The 4870-nt window shown below is 44.7% G+C and overlaps 1 long non-coding RNA gene across 1 annotated transcript; it reads left to right on the forward strand.

Annotated features, from left to right (window-relative positions):
* Window positions 1-801: 801 nt before the first annotated feature.
* On the forward strand, window positions 802-2617 carry LOC127932438 (uncharacterized). Its single transcript, XR_008145299.1, has 3 exons — window positions 802-1378; window positions 1800-1859; window positions 2555-2617. It is a non-coding gene; the product is annotated as an uncharacterized LOC127932438 (long non-coding RNA).
* The last annotated feature ends 2253 nt before the right edge of the window (window positions 2618-4870 follow it).

Below are 4870 nucleotides of genomic sequence, written 5' to 3' on the forward strand. Positions count from 1 at the left end.
CTTTTGGGGGATAGAGATGGGCTAGAGGTGGATGAGAGAGTGGAGACCCATGGAGGTGTACCTATTGCACACCTAACAGTTGTCTGACCTTCCCAGGTAGGAGGAGAGTGGAGATCCATGGAGGGGTACCGTTTACCCCCGACATCCCTAATGAGTCTGTGTTTGTGGATAGAGGGGAGCTAGGGGTGGAGGCTGTGAGGCTAAATATGGGCACCCTGTCCTTTAGGCCACACCCACAGGAAGTGTCACTAAATGACGTTGTCAAACAGATGCATGGACTGCATGATGTTCTCATCCTGGACAGGAGGCAGGAAGGGACAAAAAGCACAACGGGTAAGAAGCAGTTGGAGAAAAGGTTTAAACAGTACAGAAGCAGTAACAGGTTCTTAAATAAATAACAAGTTGAAGATCAATGTTAGTAAATGAGCTTTATTGTTTCTTCTGAAAGAGATTGGTGTATTTTCCACATCTCATCATGTCATCATGTCATGGGGTTGTTCAATGACAGCCATGTATATGTTTAATCCATCACTAGATTATTTGATTTCAGAGAGACTAAAAGATAAACAGTTGAAGTCGGAAGTGTAAATACACTTATGTTGGAGTCATTGAAACTTGTTTTCACCACTCCACAAATCTCTTGTTAACAAACTATAGTTTGGCAAGTCGGTTAAGACATCTACTTTGTGGATGACACAAGTCATTTTCCAACAATTGTTTACATTACAGATTATTTCACTTATAATTCACTGTATCACAATTCCAGTGGGTCAGAAGTTTATATACACTAAATGACTGAGCCTTTAAACAGCTTGGAAAATTCCAGAAAATGATGTCATGGCTTTAGAAGCTTCTGATTGGCTAATTTACATCATTTGAGTCAATTGGAGGTGAACCTGTGGATGTACTTCAAGCAATCATTTCTGATGAAAAAACACACATTTGTGGAAATAAACTTCACATTGTGACATTTTAAATATGATTAAATCACGTCATAAATAATCATATCCTATAGAATCATGCTGAAATTGAACACACACACACACACAAACAGGTACTCACACAGACACACACAAACAGGTACTCACACAGACACACACAGACAGACACAGACACACTCACAGAGACACACACACACAAACAGGTACTCACACAGACACACGCAGACAGACACAGACACACACAGACACACACACAGAGACACACAGACACACACACAAACAGGTACTCACACAGACACACGCAGACAGACACAGACACACTCACACAGACACACACAGACACACTCACAGAGACACACACACACACACACAAACAGGTACTCACACAGACACACGCAGACAGACACAGACACACTCACAGAGACACACACACACAGGTACTCACACAGACACACGCAGACAGACACAGACACACACAGACAGGTACACAGACACACACAAACAGGTACTCACACAGACACACGCACACACACAAACAGGTACTCACACAGACAGACAGACAGACAGACACACAGACAGACAGACAGGTACTCACACAGACACACAGACAGACAGACAGACAGACACACACAGACAGACAGACAGACACAGACACACAAACAGGTACTCACACAGACACACGCAGACAGACACAGACACACTCACAGAGAAACACACACACAAACAGGTACTCACACAGACACACGCAGACAGACACAGACACACTCACAGAGACACACACACAAACAGGTACTCACACAGACACACACAGACAGACACAGACACACTCACAGACACACACGACACACACACAAACAGGTACTCACACAGACACACGCAGACAGACACAGACACACTCACAGAGACACACACAAACAGGTACTCACACAGACACACGCAGACAGACACAACACAGGTACAGAGACACACACACACACAGACACACACACAGACAGACACACACAGACACACAGACAGACACAGACAGACAGACAGACACACACAAACAGGTACTCACACCGACACACAGACAGACAGACAGACAGACAGACAGAGACACAGACACACAAACAGGTACTCACACAGACACACGCAGACAGACACAGACACACTCACAGAGACACACACACACAAACAGGTACTCACACAGACACACGCAGACAGACACAGACACACTCACAGAGACACACACACAAACAGGTACTCACACAGACACACACAGACAGACACAGACACACTCACAGAGACACACACACACACACCGACACAGACAGACAGACAGACACACACAGACACACACACCGACACACAGACACACAGACAGACAGACAGACAGACACACAGACACACGACACACAAACAGATTTACTCACACAGACACAGTACTCACACAGACAGACACAGACACACTCACAGAGACACACACACAAACAGGACTCCGACGGGTGTCTCCAGACACACGCAGACAGACACAGACACACTCACAGAGACACACACACAAACAGGACAAACACAGACACACGCAGACAGACACAGACACACTCACAGAGACACACACACACACACACAAACAGGTACTCACACAGACACACGCAGACAGACACAGACACACTCACAGAGACACACACAAACAGGTAGAATTAACTCACACAGACACACGCAGACAGACACAAAACACTCACAGAGACACACACACACACACAGACACAGAAAACACAGACAGACAGACACACACAGACACACAGAAAACACTGGAGGTACACACAAACAGGCCTACTCACACAGAACACACTGCAGACAGACACAGACACACTCACAGAGACACACAAAAAACAGGTACTCACACAGACACACGCCAGACAGACACAGACACACTCACAGAGACAAACACACACACTGGATTCAACAGACAGACACAGACAGACACAGACCCAAACTCCTCAATTAGAAACACACACACAAACAGGTGCCTCAAACAGAGAAACAGTTGAATATTATCTAACCCTGGGGCCTGACAGACAGAAAACACAGAGAATGCAACTAACACATTTCCATTTCACACCAGACAGACACAGACACACCCACACACACACAAACAGGTACACACAGCACACCCAGGCCAGTTGTTCAACAGAAACACTCACAGAATTAACAAACAGGGCCTGGATTTTAGAAAACAGAGGTAGAACACATGGAACACACCTGGTATTCAATTAGAAAACAGACAGACCCTGGGGCCTGGTCAATTAGAAAACACTGGAGGTAGAATTACACAGACCCTGGGGCCAGATTCAATTAGAAAACACTGGAGGTAGACTAACCCTGGGGCCTGGACAATTAGAAAACACACAGAACACAAACCCTGGGGCCTGGATTCAATTAGAAAACACTTTTGACAAGAATTAAAAACCCAATGGTGACCATTCATCTTTGAAAACACTGGAGGTCCATTAACAAACCCTGGGGCCTGGATTCAAACAGAAAACACTGGAGGTAGAATATGCTACTCTAAACCCTGGGGCCTGGATTCGGGTGTAGAAAACACTGGGAGGCAGAATTAACAAACCCTGGGGCCATTTCACAGAAAACACTGGACAGGTTACAAACCTGGGGCCATTCTGAAACACTGGAGGTAAATTCAGCAAACCTCTATTTTGACCTTTTGGTTGTTCAAATCACAATAGAAAACACTGGAGGTAGAATTATCTAACCCTGAGGGCCTTCAATTAAAACACTGGAGGTAGAATTAAACCCTGGGGCCTGGATTCAATTAGAAAACACTGGAGGTAGAATTAACTAACCCTGGGGCCTGGATTCAATTAGAAAACACTGGAGGTAGAATTATCTAACCCTGGGGCCTGAATTCAATTAGAAAACACTGGAGGTAGAATTATCTAACCCTGGGGCCTGAATTCAATTAGAAAACACTGGAGGTAGAATTATCTAACCCTGGGGCCTGGATTCAATTAGAAAACACTGGAGGTAGAATTAACAAACCCTGGGGCCTGGATTCAATTAGAAAACACTGGAGGTAGAATTAACAAACCCTGGGGCCTGGATTCAATTAGAAAACACTGGAGGTAGAATTAACAAACCCTGGGGCCTGGATTCAATTAGAAAACACTGGAGGCAGAATTAACTAACCCTGGGGCCTGAATTCAATTAGAAAACACTGGAGGTAGAATTATCTAACCCTGGGGCCTGAATTCAATTAGAAAACACTGGAGGTAGAATTAACTAACCCTGGGGCCTGGATTCAATTAGAAAACACTGGAGGTAGAATTATCTAACCCTGGGGCCTGGATTCAATTAGAAAACACTGGAGGTAGAATTAACAAACCCTGGGGCCTGGATTCAATTAGAAAACACTGGAGGCAGAATTAACAAACCCTGGGGCCTGGATTCAATTAGAAAACACTGGAGGTAGAATTAACTAACCCTGGGGCCTGGATTCAATTAGAAAACACTGGAGGTAGAATTAACAAACCCTGGGGCCTGGATTCAATTAGAAAACACTGGAGGTAGAATTAACAAACCCTGGGGCCTGGATTCAATTAGAAAACACTGGAGGTAGAATTAACAAACCCTGGGGCCTGGATTCAATTAGAAAACACTGGAGGTAGAATTATCTAACCCTGGGGCCTGGATTCAATTAGAAAACACTGGAGGTAGAATTTTCTAACCCTGGGGCCTGGATTCAATTAGAAAACACTGGAGGTAGAATTATCTAACCCTGGGGCCTGGATTCAATTAGAAAACACTGGAGGTAGAATTAACTAACCCTGGGGTCTCGATTCAATTAGAAAACACTGGAGGTAGAATTAACAAACCCTGGGGCCTGGATTCAATTAGAAAACACTGGAGGTAGAATTAACAAACCCTGGGGCCTG

Source organism: Oncorhynchus keta, chromosome 10 (assembly GCF_023373465.1).
Source record: "Oncorhynchus keta strain PuntledgeMale-10-30-2019 chromosome 10, Oket_V2, whole genome shotgun sequence".
Classification (NCBI taxonomy): Eukaryota; Metazoa; Chordata; class Actinopteri; order Salmoniformes; family Salmonidae; genus Oncorhynchus; species Oncorhynchus keta.